The sequence below is a fragment of the Calonectris borealis genome, chromosome 2 (assembly GCF_964195595.1).
Source record: "Calonectris borealis chromosome 2, bCalBor7.hap1.2, whole genome shotgun sequence".
NCBI classification, from domain to species: domain Eukaryota; kingdom Metazoa; phylum Chordata; class Aves; order Procellariiformes; family Procellariidae; genus Calonectris; species Calonectris borealis.
Window position 1 is genome coordinate 171,503,338 of NC_134313.1, and position 14,979 is coordinate 171,518,316.

A 14,979-nucleotide genomic window follows, 5' to 3' on the forward strand; every position below is an offset into this window, starting at 1 on the left:
GCCCCTGCACAAAGGGTCAGCCAGAGCAGGTTGCTGAGGACTGTGTCCAGTTGCATTTTAAATATGTCCAGGGATGGAGACTCCACAATATCTCCCAGCGATCTGTTCCAGTGTGTAATAACTTCTACGGTTAAAAAGTTCTTTCTCATGCTTAAGTGGAATTTCTTGCATTTCAGTTTGTGCCCGTTGCCTCTTGTCATGTCACTGGACACCACTGAGAAGCATCTGTTTCTGTCTTCCTTATGCTCTCCCATCAATGACTTATGTACACGGGTAAGAGCCACGCTGAGCCTGTTCTTCTCCAGGCTAAACAGTCCGAGCTCTCGCAGCCTCACCTCTTACAACAGACACTCTAATTACTTAACCATCTTCACAGCCCTTTGCTGGACTCGCTCCAGTATGTCGATGTCTGTCTTGTACTGGGGAGCCCAGAACCGGACACAGCACTCCGGGTGTGTCTCACCCATGCTGAGTAGAGGAGATGGATCACCGCCCTGACCTGCTGGCAACGCTCCTCACGCAGCCCGGGATGCTGTTGGCCTTCTTTGCTCCCAGGGAACACTGCTGGCTTATACAGGACCCCACCAATCCTTTTACCGCAAAGCTTTCAGCTTTCCAGCCAGTATCCTAGAAATCAAAGGCCAAAGCCCTGATGTGAACTTGGGAATTTCAGTGTGATAAGCCAGTGTGGCTAACCCCATTCATGGCTGCATAAGCACTGTTTAAGGAGAGATTGTATTTGCTATATTCCTGAGGAGTATGAGGTGGAGGTCAGCATCAAAAGAGATACTGAAGGATTAGAAAAGCTTCAAAAGAAGTATTGGAGGTCTGGAACATTGCTTCAAATGGGATAGAAATCTTAGATTTGTTTATTGAAAAAGTAAGAGATGACTTGATTACATTTACATGGGAAGAAGTCAGATCTCTGATGAATGTCTTCCTGGGATGCACATTTGTTGCTAAGCAAACCTTGAAAGAGAAGCTAACTGGGAACCTTTTTCTTGTTATGAGTGGTTATTTTGCCTGAGGAGGTGCTGATCCATTATGATCCTAGTAGGAAAGACACTCAGACTGTGTAAGGTATCGTTTAAAATATGATGTATTAGAGCTAACACTATAACGACAGAATAGTCTAGATAATCTTACATCCTTGAGATGCGGGGAACCCCAAGTGGTATAGCATAGAACGGGCCTCTGATCCACACACAGCACGCCATGCAGACCCCATCTGTAGAGTAGATTCTCCCATTTTGGCCATTAGAGCTATTATAGGATTACAAGAAAACAACTCTATTCATCGTTTCTACTGTCAGACAGAAAGGATGATGCATGAGAATTTCTTGCCTCACTTCTAGACAAAGGCAAGGCCACACAGGTGACATAATCGGCGGTAGGGACTGGGAGCTGCCTGCAGGCTCTCTGTTACCACGAGCTGGCTGAGGTTGTCCTGCAGGCAAGGGGTTTGCGCAGCAAACACAGGCCTGAGTGCCACACGGTGCAGCAGCACAGCACAGCACGGGCCCGTGCGCGCCCAGGATAACTGTTATGTGGGTCATCGACTCCTTGATGTACAGTGACTGTCTTCCAGGAAGGATCACCACAACAGCAAAGATGGCCAGTGTAGGAACCCCTGCTGCTGCTTGCCTGGGTGATGGTGTGTTTGTCTTCTTGAAGACAAAAGAGATTCTGATGCATGAAATCCAGCCTCACGGTGCCAGAGAGGATGCATAGCTTGTAAATGCAGGTTTCAATGTGGTGTAATATCCAGGGAGAATTCACAGGTGGAAGGACTGGCAATGGGCATTGGATGTGTAGACGACTACCTAAGCAAAGCAAGCAGTCCGATACGATGCATGGGGGTAAAACAGGTGTCATGCAACCAAGCTGAAACAATAAACATTGAAAAAGATGCAGTAAGTCCACTGTCAGGAAAACTCTCTCTGTGGTAATGAAACTGTAGGGGACGTAGCAGTTGGGGATCTGTGATGTAAAACAAGCTGCTATAGAGAAGGTTTTAAAATTACATAGGGCAAGCTAGAATTATTAGTGAGTCCTCATTAGAGAAGAGAGAGAGTCATGCGAAACAGGACAGTGAGATTTGTCATTCAAACAAAACAAAGATGTAAACCAAAAAATTGGAATGGATTATTGTTTGGTAAGGCACTGCCTATGTCAGTGCATATAAGACAATAATGCAATAGTACACGGAACTAGAAACTCCTAAGAGCATCTAGTATCTTGGGAGAAAACTGAGGGAGGCTGGAAGCTGATTTTTTTTTTAAATCCAGCTATGTGGGAAAGGCAAGGCAGGAAATACTGCCAGCAAACTGCTGAGTCCATAAACTGAAGATTCTGGTTTACTGTTCAAAACTCTCCATTCCAAGGTGAGATTAGGCTATATGAAAGCAACAACTTGCGTCTTACAGGCAGACAGGTTAACTTTCACAGTTATGCTCCAGCTGGAATAGCCTGGGGATAGTAAACTAAAACTGCAATAAGGCAAAGATGAAAGAAAAAAATCAAATTAAATATTGAACGAATTGATCCAGTGTTACACCAGATAAGAAGAATGTTAATCATTCTTTACAGATACCTAACATTAGACTATAAGCAATTGAAACCAGAAATACTAACTGATAAGAAATTTGTTGTAGCTGGCATTCCTGTATAACTAATACTAGTCAAGGTTGTTGTACAGCAAGTAAGACTTGGCAAACAACTTGACTTAAGCCTTTGAAGTTACACGTTGAGTTAAAGATGATCAGACAGCCATTACAGATTTGAAAATCCATTTTATTTAATCCAATGCTTTAACTATTAAACAGAAAGTTATATAGCAGCAAACAAATAATGTGAGTTAACTGACTGGCATACAAATAGAATCATAGAATCATTAAAGTTGGAAAAGACCTCTAAGATCATCCAGTCCAACCGTCAACCCAACACCCCCGTGCCCACTACACCATGTCCCTAAGGGCCTCATCTACACGTCTTTTAAATACTTCCAGGGTCGGTGACTCCACCACTTCCCTGGGCAGCCTGTTCCAAGGCCTGACCACTCTTTCAGTAAAGAAATTTCTCCTAATGTCCAATCTAAACCTCCCCTGGCGCAACTTGAGGCCGTTTCCTCTCGTCCTATTGCTGTTACTTGGGAGAAGAGACCGACCCCCACCTGGCTACAACCTCCTTTCAGGGAGTTGTGGAGAGCGATGAGGTCTCCCCTCAGCCTCCTCTTCTCCAGGCTGAACACCCCCAGTTCCCTCAGCCGCTCCCCATCAGACTTGTGCTCCAGACCCTTCACCAGCTTCGTTGCCCTCCTCTGGACACGCTCCAGCCCCTCCATGTCCTTCTTGTGGTGAGGGGCCCAGAACTGAACACAGGATTCGAGGTGCGGCCTCACCAGTGCCCAGTACAGGGGCACGATCACCTCCCTGCTCCTGCTCTGGCCACACCAGTTCTGATACAGGCCAGGATGCCGTTGGCCTTCTTGGCCACCTGGGCACACTGCCGGCTCATGTTCAGCCGCTGTCGACCAGCACCCCCAGGTCCTTTTCCTCCGGGCACTTCCCAGCCACTCTTCCCCAAGCCTGCAGCGTTGCCTGGGGTTGTTGTGGCCGAAGTGCAGGACCCGGCACTTGGCCTTGTTGAACCTCATACATTGGCCTCGGCCATCGACCCAGCCTGTCCAGGTCCCTCTGCAGAGCCTTCCTGCCCTCCAGCAGATCAACACTCCCGCCCAGCCTGGTGTGGTCTGCGAACTGGCTGAGGGAGCACTCGATCCCCTCGTCCAGATCGTTGATAAAGAGATTGAACAGGACCGGCCCCAGTACTGAGCCCTGGGGAACACCGCTCGTGACCGGCCCCCAACTGGATTTAACTCCATTGACCACAACTCTCTGGGCCCGGCCGTCCAGCCAGTTTTTTACCCAGCGAAGAGTGGACCTGTCTGAGCCGTGAGCCGCCAGCTTCTCCAGGAGATGCTGTGGGAGACAGTGTCAAAGGCTTCACTGAAGTCCAGGGAGACCACATCCACAGCCTTTCCCTCATCCACGAGGCGGGTCACCTGGTCATAGAAGGAGATCAGGGTGGTCAAGCAGGACCTGCCTTCCATGAACCCGTGCTGGCTGGGCCTGATCCCCTGGTTGTCCCGGACATGGCTCGTGAGTGCCCTCAAAATGAACCGCTCCATGATCTTCCCCGGCACCGAGGTCAGGCTGACCAGCCTGTAGTTCCCCGGATCCTCCTTCCGGCCCTTCTTATAGATGGGCGTCACGTTGGCAAGCCTCCAGTCGTCCGGGAAACAAGAGCCAATTGTTGCGTTTGGGCACTTCTACTTAGGTCCTAGGGGGACAGTTCTCCAGCTAGTGTTGTTTGACGTTTAATTAATGATTTGGAAGCAAATGTAAGATCTCTGCTGATAAAATCTGCAGATGATGTAAAAAACGAGTACTGCAAAAAACAGTCATAAAGATAGGATAACAACGGAGAAGAGTGTGTAGCAGAGTAAGGCTATTCAAACAGATTTTGTCTTAAAGCAATCAAGTGCAAACTTACGTGCCTGGGGAAAATAAAGGCGTGTCACTCCTCCAAAGAGGACTGTACCAAAAAAAAAAAAAAGGTAAATCTGGAAAGAAATTGACTGTATTAACGCGCAAGCAGCTTAATTTGACCAGGACCTACTATTTTAGACACTAAAATACAGCGCTATCCCAGCCCTGTAAAGTTTACAATTTAAGATTAAGACATGATATAACAGATCTATACAGGCAGACAATCTGGGGGAAACAGATGCTGTTGATGTGAGACAACAATAAGGCCCCTCGTGGCATAGCCCTTTTTTCTAAGGCTTGAAAGGAACAGAGAGAAAAAAAAAGAATGCACAAGAGGTTCACAAAATTTGTCTGAAGACTGGAGGAAATATTTTACAATGGGAGACGCAGAACTCCTGTAGCAGTAAGACAAGGGGTAATGGCTTTAAACTGGTTTCAATGGTTTTAAACTAAAAGAGGGTAGATTCAGACTATATCTATGGAAGACATTTTTTATGATGAGGGTGGTGAAACCCTGGCTCGGGTTGCCCGGAGAGGTGGTAGATGCCCCATCCCTGGAAACATTCAAGGTCAGGCTGGGCGGGGCTCTGAGCAACCTGATCGAGTTGAAGATGTCCCTGCTCATGGCAGGGGGGTTGGACTAGATCAGCTTTAGACGTCCCTTCCAACCCAAACCATTCTATGATTCTATGAACTCTAATTACTTAGAAGTTTGTGAGGTAATCTGATTAGAGTGTGTAAGTACATTTACTGAGTAAAAATGCTGGATACTAAAGAGGTTTCTAATTGTCTAGGGGTAAGGCACAACAACAGCAACACCAAAACTAACAGCTTTAAACTGCAACAGATAATTCCAGCTGAAAATAGGCATATGCTTTTAGCGATGAAAGTGATTAGCTAGTGAAATTACAGAGCGGTAGCTTTTCCGGTATGTTACAATTTACTTGGTTTGTGTAACAGAGATCATTGGAAGCCCATGTGAAATTACTTGTCATATGTAAGTGGGCAGAATTAATGGTCTTTATGGCCTTAAATTTCGTGACTGTGAATATATAGTGGATGGAAGTTGCAAAAGAGAAATCCATCAAAGGCTATTAAACACAAAGCCAACACCTCTGTCACAGCAGGTCTCTGAATCAGAAATCACTAAGAGCTAGGAGAGCATTCAGGGAGGTAGCACTGTACGTCTACCCCATTGTTATGATCTTTTCTAGGCATTCAGTGTGGGCCACTGTCAGGAACAGGGTAAATGAGTCAGGTGTTCTTACGATTTGACTCTATACCACCATTTTTGTGTCATTATCTGCAAAAAAGGACTAGATCTTTTTCAAGGACACACTTCAGTTCAGCCAGAAATGATAAACTCTGTGAGGATCGTGATACAGAATTCATGGACTACAATGGGGTCATGGATTGGCCAGGAAGACAAATTACCATGACTGTCACCTTTGACCTGAGAAAATGCATACCTTCATTAGGTGTCTGTTGTGCCTCCGACTGCGCTTACCGTGCTCCAGGTGCGTGTACTTTTGTGCGTACTTCACTTGCTTTGGGCTCCATGTCCTTGGATATTTTTCTTCTTTGTCTCCCATTGTGGTATGGGTAACTTGCCCATTGGATGCCCTAGACAAGCTTACTTATCCTGTTGAAATAGCTTTTGCTGATCCCAGAGAAAAATGTTCAGTATATGTTACAAACACAGGAAGCTTTTGTCCCAGCTGCATTTTTTACTCCAAGAAACAGGTGAAAATAGGCTCACCATCATCTCACTTATGAAGGAGCTGCCGCTCTATCCCTAACTAGAAGGTATACTTTCATTTTTTAAATAAAAATACAGATGATGTGAACTCAGATACTGTATCTGATCATGGTGTCCATCAATCTTTTTCAAGTCTGGAATATAAATGGTGTGACTCTCCCATGCAAGGGGGATGTGCAGCCTATCTCATCTGGGCAACCTGCATGGGGTGGTTTCGCCCTCTCCTCCCTTGGCAGTGCTAAGCAGCTCAGCTGTGTCTGCGCAGTCCCGAGGACGGCTGCACTTACCTCAGGACAGTTGACAGGATGCTGAATCTTCTCACTCCAGAGTGGTTCACAGCCAATTGCTAACACTCTGGAGAGTGCAAGCCAATCACTTGCAGATGGTCTAGGCTGTTCCACAGAGAAGTTCTGGAGTTGCTGCTGGACAGATCAGATGACCAGATTCAGAGGATGATATAATCTCATCAACAGGTGCACATTTCCCCCGCAAAAGCAAGGTATTCTTGCCCAGCAGACTCCTCCATTCTTAACTCCAGCATGAAGACTTCTTTTCTGAGGAACTTGCTCTCTTCTGTTTGGCCTTACACATTCCCTCATCACACACCCACCATGAAACATGCTTTACAGTGCTGCAAATCGCGTGCAGGCTGCTAGCTTAGTCTCCTGCCAGGAGCCCCAGCCTGAACCACTACACAAGGTGCTTTCACGCAATGCTGTCTCAGGGCTTGCCCCTCATGAGCCATGTACCTTCGCCAAGACAGTCGCCCTCTCTTGCGTTCCTCTTTCAGATTGTCTTTCCTGGATGTACCCAGCACTTACATTACCTTCTCAACACGCACACTAAACCATTTCTTCCAGGATGCTCAAAGGTGGCAGTTTCCGGATTAGAGGTAACAGAAAAAAGCATTTTCCATTTACAACAGTGTTTTTCTAGTGCAAATAGCTGTAGCAAAAAGCTTGAAAATGTGAGACACGTGAAAAATGCAAACTGAAAAAGCTAAAGGCACATAAATATATAGCCCCCATTTAAAAATACCCCGCAAGACATAAATCCACCTCATAATCTTTACAAGATTTTCTTTCAGCTTTTAGACTTACACCCTTTTTGAACACTTGGAGTTGGCAGAATTGCTTGGCTTCTGCTCTGATACTCCTTTAAACTGAGTTGTTTCCTTTAACCCCTTTCTCACAGCTCCTTGGAACATCACTCAAAATTATTCACTTTCAGTGCTCATCCTATACACACTCCCCTCCTCATCCCTCATTGTTTGCAGTGCTTCTTTAACTGAAGTCAGACTCTCTTCGGTGCTTCTTCAAATCGTTCTTTGAAAGCGTACTTCATAAATATCTTCCACTGGATATTCACAACACAACTTTCCTTTTCCCGTTACAATTGGCACAGTGTAACAGATGCACGGTCCACCAAACCTAGCATCCTCATCCTCCCAGGCGTCTCTAGCTCCTTGAGAGAAAGGTGTGCAAAAAAGTATGGAGATAAAGGGTAGTAACTCTCGGTGCAGGCCAGTTTTGAATTTGAAATATCACACGTGCTTCAAAGCTTCTGCCCGCCACGTTCACTCCCGATACCCGGGTTACACGTGTTCACATCACCACCGAAATTCTCACCGAGCCTCGGTCAAGCCTCGCCCCGCACTGCCCCGCGGCAGCGTGTGCCGCTCTCGCTCGGCACCGGCGGAAAACGCCCCCCCCGTACGCCCCCGAGTTCTGCTGCGAGCGGGCGGCTCCCGGCCCTGCCCCGGGGCGGCGCGCGCCCGCCCGGCGCCAGCGCCACCGTGCCGGCACCAGCCCCGCCGCCAGGTGGGTCCGCGCGGCGGGGCAGGCCGCTACCGGCACCGCCGCCAGATGGGCCGGGGCCGCGGGCTGTCCCTACGGCCGAAGGGCGGCCGGGGCGTGGGCTCTGCGGCGGGGCCCGACCTGCCTGGCGGCCGGGGCTGGGCAGAGCGGCGCCGGCGGCGGGGCCGCTGCCGGGCCGGATGGCGGCGGGCGGAGGCGCTGTGGTGCGCGCGGGGGCTGCGGCGGCGGGTTGGGGGCGCTGTGACAGCAAAGGGGGCTCTGGCGGCGCGTGAGGCGCTGTGGCGGCAGGGGGCGGTGGTGAGCGAGGGGCGCTGTGGCGGCGGGAGGGCGCTGTGGCGGGTGAGGGCCGCTGTGGCGGCGGGGGCTTTGGCGAGTGAAGGGCGCTCTGGAGGCGAGGGGCTGTGGCGGCGGGTTGGGGGAGCTGGGGTGGCGCGGGGGCTCTGGCGGTGACTCGGAGCGGTGTGGCGGGGGCCGGTGGTGAGTGAGGGGCGCTCTGGTGGGTGAGGCGCCCTGGCGGTTGAGGGGCGCTCTGGCGAGTGAGGGGGCTGTGGCGGCGAGCGAGGCGCTCTGGCGGGTGAGGGGGCTGTGGCGGCGAGCGAGGCGCTCTGGCGGGTGAGGGGGCTGTGGCGGCGAGCGAGGCGCTCTGGCGGGTGAGGGGGCTGTGGCGTCGGAGCTCAGTGGCGGCAGGGGGCGGGGGGCCGTGGCGGCGGGAACGGACTGCGGCGGCGGCGGCGCTGTGGCGGCGGACCCGCAGCCTGTCCGACCCTCTCCCGAGGCCGCCGTGGACGCCGCCGTCGGGCGAGAGCGAGCTGTTCAGAGGCGGCAGGGCCAAGGCCGCCCGAGGGGCTGGAAAGGTACGGGCGCTGCCCCCGCCCTTCCACGGGAGGAGCTCCACGCCGCGCCGCCCCCGCAGGGCTAGGAAACCGGCGCAGGGACCGCGGCTACACCGTGTTCCTGTCGCCGAAGCGGCGCTGAGACGCAGGGGGTCGGAGCGCGGCTCGGCTGGAGGAGCGGTCGCCCTCGCACTGGGACCTTCGCCCCCGGCGGCGAGGGCGCTGCGGGCAGCCCGTTTCGGCGCCGCGCTGCCGCTCCTGCGCGGGCGGCGATCGACGCGCACTTTGCAGACGGTCCCTACGCCGCTCTCCGCAGCGCCGCGCAGGCGCCCCGCGCCCGGCGCTGGGACGGCGGCCCCGGTGCGAGCGGGAGAGCGGCGCGGCGGGGAGGAGCATGGACGGGACGGTGAGCCTTGCCCCGGGTCCCGCCGCCCCTCGCCCCGGGCTTCCGTCCGGCTCGACCCCGCGGCGGCACTTGCCGTGGCTCTGCCCCGGGCGCCTGCGGGAGCTCTGGTTGCGGGACGCTTCCGCGCGGGCACTGCCCCGCGCCAGCGGCACCCGCGGGCCGGGCATGGACCCCGGGCACTGGCGCTGCTCCCGCCCCGGCGCTGCCTGCAGAGCACTCCCGACCGGGAGACTGGCAGAGTCCGGGCAGCGGGCCCCGCACCGCCGGTGTGCCGCCCGGCGGTGCCCCCTCCCGCGGCGCTCCGCTGCCGCCGCGCGGCTCCCCGACGTCTGGCGCGCCGCTCTCTCCGTTCTTCCCTTCGGGCTCGGCGTTGCGCCGGTGCAGCAGCCCAGCTGGCCCCCGCCGGTTGTCCCAGCGTGTGCCCCCGCGTCCTCGGCCGAGCTATGGTGGCTTTGCTGCCTCGCAGGGACCCAGCTGGCTTGGAGAGGCAGGCAGAGAGGGAAGCCCAGTACTCATTTACCACTCCCAAATGTGGACTGCAGGCCCCCTCGGGAGGCTTTCCCTGAGCGGGGACTGACTTTCCCGGGGGAGACACCAGCACTCGTCTGGAATCGCCCAGCCTGCCCTGCCATGGTCCTCTGGAGAGGAGAGTCCTCTTAAAACCCTGTTCCTGGAGACACTCCACACCCCAGTGCTGTCCTGTGACCAACTGACAGCTGTCTCCAGTGCTCCAGGAACAACCAACCTTCATGCAGGAGATACCCTCTCTCAAAAGGTGCTATTCGTCTTGCTGCCTCTAAGGTGCCCTTCAGCTCTGTTTTGAGACGGAGACACATAGTGCCAGGTACTCTCTCAGGACAAACTGATCTGTATCTGTAGGAAACCAGTGCTCTGAATGGCCTTCCAGAAGATCTTGACTTCCCACACAGGCAAACCATTTCACTTTGGCGCCACGAGCTTGCTGCTGGAGATTGCTGCTCCCTCCCTGCCTCCTGTTCCCTGGGGCTTGAACTCTCCTCCCTCTCCTCTCTCAGCATGGCCTATGGAGGGACCCTGTGTGCAAGTTTCTGCTGGGAAAGACTGAGATAGAAATTAAATGAGGGAGTGAGGAGAAAGCAGGGTCACTCGCCGGTTAGCATGATCTGGGGATGTGTTTGTGCAGTATCCTTGCCTAGTGCTGTCAGCGCTGCCCTTGGAGAGACTGGCATCATACTGCTGCCCATCCAGGGGAGTCCTGCAGCTTCTGAAAATAACCAGTTCCTTGGTGCTGCCTCAGGAGCAGTCAACAACCTACTGTTTACCATGGGGACACCACCATGAGAAACCAGCCCTTCTTCCCTGGCAGAATCCCCTGCCCTCTGTCTGTGAGGAGGAAACTCCCAGCCTGGCCTTGCCCCTAAGGCAGGGCGAGGGTGAGATTCCCAACATTGCCAGCCTTTGGTTGCCCCCTTTTCCGCGGTGCTGCAGTGATGTTCCTTTCTGTATCTCATGCACTCTCCCGGCCCAGCCCTTCTCACTTGCACTGCTGTGTTCTGCCTCAGCCACTGCTTTCCCGGACTCTATCCTTCCTTGACTTCAGCTCTGTTTCAGCACCATTCACCGTGATGATCTTTCTGCCCTTTGTTCCTCCCGTGTTTTGACCCTGCTGGACCGAGAGCCGTGTTACTGTCCCTAATGGAGTTGTCTGCTCTTGTGCTGACCAGCACTGCCTAGGCTGGCACTGTGATGCTCGTATTTCCCTTTCTTGCCTATCTATTCTTTGAGCAGTTGCTTCTAACTGCATGACCGGGTATGAGCTTCCACCCGTGAATGCCGTGAGTGTTGGTGTTCACACCTGTTCTGCTGTAATGCTGCTTTTCTTCATGAACTACAGTAGAGAGCTGTCAGAAGAAGCAGTGCTTTGTATACACAGGTGCAGTTGGCTCAGCTCTTCCCAAGGAGCAGCTCCCTTTTCCTTCTTACCTGGGCTCATCTTCTCTGGGACCTATCATGAATATGCAGACACCGAAGCTGCCTAACTATACCCTAAATCATTAGTTCTCCCAGTCTGCCCCACTCTCACCATCCTACCAGGGCAGCTAACAATGCCTGCTGAAATGCTAGAGTATTCTGATAGCTTTTAAGGATTTGATTTTTTAAGAATGAAGGCAAGCTCAGTGGTTACAGTTTCTGAACTGGCCTGCATTCCCAAGGGTTACCAGAGATGTCTGATGGCAGAAGCATAACTGAGAACATATGTGTAAGAAGATACCCTTGCTTCTTGGTTAGGCCAGGCAAATTCCAGGGATCCCTTCTGATCTTAACCAGCCTATGGTTCTTATTAGAGCATGCCTTAATATGTTGACAGGTTATAGGGAAGTGTTGTACTTTCTTCATGTTTTCTCCAGTCTCCCCAAACACAAGCTGGCTCCTGTCTGTAAGCTGAACAACCTGTAAGGATGGCCTAGCGCCTGGGCAAAAGTACTGTCCTGGCAACAGGGACGTGCATCTGTGTGCAGTTGTCTGCGGAGAAGTCCCTAATCACTATGTCAGTTGCATCTTTTCTTTCTTGCTTTTTCCCTCTTTTTTTTCCAGTTGTGCTGCTTATGAAGTGTCACATGGGTTGGTGCTGTTCTAGGAAATTTTATTTATATTGTATGTTACTTCCCTCTCACTCAGTGTGTGCTTTCTTTTTTCAGAGCTGGATCCAAATGCATCCTCGGCCTCCTGTCTTAGAGCTGTTCCTGCTTCAGGACAATGAGAATATCTGCTGCTAATTCATCATGACATAATATCTGGTCTCCAGCCCCATCTTGTTGGATAAGTTTCCTGCTTCCTCTTGGTCTATACACATGTGACTCCCTGTGTTCATCAGCTACCTAGTCTGGTACAGGTAGGTTTTAGCCCTTTGAAAAATGACCTGTTCTAGGTGGGAAGAATGTGTCTGTGACTTGTATTGGGACTGGAAAATGTTTGCCTTTGGACATACGGGAAATGTTATTTTGTGAAGTAAGTCCTGAACTGCCTGCTTGCTGCTATTGACCTAACCTGGTCCTTTTACTAGCCAACTACTTCTGTGGTAGTTTCTGCTAGTGCTGGCAGGGAGGGTGCTGATTAGGCAGACTAGACTGGCTCAGAGTGAATAACGTTAGAGAATGCAGTTGCTAAGAGCAGGCCTAATAGAGGAAGGAATGAAGAGGAGTAGTAGTAGCAGGTATTCTTTGTGGTAACTCATTACTCCATGAGCTACAAGTAAATGTGATTAGTTCTTTTCAGATGGTTATTGATTTGTAGGGTTACCATGCTTCTCACAGCCGGTTTGAATTAGCATGGTTAGCTCTTCCCACCTGGTAGATTTCTCCAGTACCTGCTGTTGTTGGATATGCATTGGTCATCTCCATGATAAGGTACTCAAATCTGCCACTCAGGTCTTTATTTTCTACCATTAGTTCCATTCTTCTTGTTGCTTCCACTGGTGAATATCCGCCTGTGTCCATCTCTCTTTTTTCCCAGTCAGTACACAGTATGCTTGTAAGGGACTTTGTTTTTCCCACAACTGGATGAGTGCTTTTTCACCTTTTACAGCCTGCGTGGGTCACTTCACTGGTAGCGTAAATTGCCTGGTAGAAAAATGCATTCTATTTTGCATTGGAAACAAATAGCCTAGGTTATAACTTTTTTTATTTAAGACACATTAGACTTTTATTGTCATCTGATTTGACCTTTTAACAACCATATTGCTGCAGCACAGTTAAGAACTTTGCCCAGTGCCTGCTACCTCTGGCTTTTTGCTCCTGGCTGAGCTGAGGAAAGTCTGTTACAGAGAGATACCAGTACTAGTCTACCAATCATAACTTACATGAATTTAAGAACTGTGTTGCGCTGAGTCAGGCCAAAGTATCCTGTCTCTGTCTAGTAATAGATACGTGAAAAAGGAATAGGAAAATGAGGCAAATGCTGAATCTTTTTTTTTTCTTCAGCATACCTTTTAAGTTTTTGCAGTCATCTAATTATGGAGTCAGCAGTTTGGAGTAAACAATGTTAGAAAATCCCCCAAATTCTTAGGTCTGCTGTTTTAATGTTAAGTTATCCTCATTGGAAGGAGTTGTTCCAGTTGGCTGTGATTGACTTTTCTGTGATTATGTTTTCCGTCACTATTCTGTCCCTTTCTGTTCAATTGAATGTTCTTGTGGATTCTGAGTCCAGGGAGGACTATAGGACCATTCACTCTGGCATGTTCCTAAAGGTAGTGGGTACCTGTATCCAACTTGCAGCTGTTGCTGAGTAAAGGTATGTCTTTTAGACGGGCAGTTTGGTAGTTCTCCTCGTTCAGGTTCCATATGATAGAAGAGTGAGGTATGGATGAGAGCTATTTGGCAGAGGGAGAGACCAAACAAAAAGGGGGTGACTGCACGTGCTTGGCAAAAGAAGTTGGAAGTAAAGACAATGAGAATAACAACCTGCTAAGCAGGAAACGCTTCTGTGATTTTTTACTTGTGTTTGCACTTATGGATGGTGTTGGGTTCAAGATGACCACTGAATGCCAGGCAGCAAATGTGGCAACAGGCTTTTTCTAGTTGACATCTAGGAAAGTTTCTTTCCTTTTCAGTTCTGACACCCCACTCCATTTCTTTGTGTTCCTGTAACAACACGCCATGTTGTCTATGCTGACTAACTTGTTAAGAACCCATTGATGTTAAAGTTAATGCAGAATATACCTGCTAATGTATATTCCTGCAGCGAGTCCACAACCCTCGCTGAAATCAGAAGAGCTTATGTATTAAAACTCCTTTAGCTTCTTGATGAAAGGTAAGGTGTTGATTTTAATCTTCAGTACTCTTAATCTCTTGGAGCTCACTCCTCTTCCAGTGCGGTATTGCCACAGTGGTTTCCAAACAGAGTGCTTGGCTAACACCTGGAATTTGCTGGTCACCTCTTAAATTGAATAGCATTCCAGGAACTTAGCTTTTCTGGAAAAGTGCACTTGGAGGAATTGAATGGTTCTTAATTTAAAATGTAAAGGATTAAGAGTTCTGATATTATACCACAGGAGTTATCCAGGTTTTTCATTTATACAGAAGTGTCCTAAGTGCATAGAAACAAGCAAACAACGACAACTTGCATGCTTTTTCTTCTAGCTCACAGAGTTATTGCTGTGTTCTCCATAAGGCTTTCATAATGCATGCAGTGGCTAGTAGGTCTTGTTCAGGAAATGTTACTCAGAGGTCATCAGGTGAGGTATGCCTGGTTTTTGTGAATTGACAGCCTGAGATGCTCTTGTCAAATGTTTCTGATACTGACTGAGTAAACATGAAAGTAACAGTGATATGGTCATTCTTGTACCTGGATGTATTGATAGCACCAGCACCTCAGTGCTGGACAAGGGTCCCATGAATTTTATGGAAAGCTGTTTTGATCTTCCTTCCGTTTTTTTAAAAAACTCTATTCATTGGTTCCAGTGTTTGAGTGACAAACTTCCTGTCCTTTCCTTTATGGCCTTTGATAGTCCAATAGCCTTTACTATTTTGTACTGTTATCATAATGATGATGTCTGTGTTTGTCTATGGTAGTTGCCCAAAGCTAGGGATAGAAGTGTTTCTCTTTGAGTATAACTATCACCATGTCTTAATTGAAG

At 50.0% G+C, this 14,979-nt stretch overlaps 1 protein-coding gene across 4 annotated transcripts in view; it reads left to right on the forward strand.

Annotated features, from left to right (window-relative positions):
- The first annotated feature begins 8,069 nt into the window (after nucleotides 1–8,069).
- The window catches only part of SMARCD3 (SWI/SNF related BAF chromatin remodeling complex subunit D3), a 115,539-nt gene continuing 108,629 nt past the window's right edge, over nucleotides 8,070–14,979 (forward strand). The window contains exons 1-2 of one of the 4 annotated variants that reach the window (XM_075144501.1): nucleotides 8,070–8,129; nucleotides 12,044–12,237. The gene's annotated coding sequence lies outside the window, so the exon portion shown is untranslated. The other 3 variants (XM_075144500.1, XM_075144502.1, XM_075144498.1) reach the window with 3 other exon arrangements.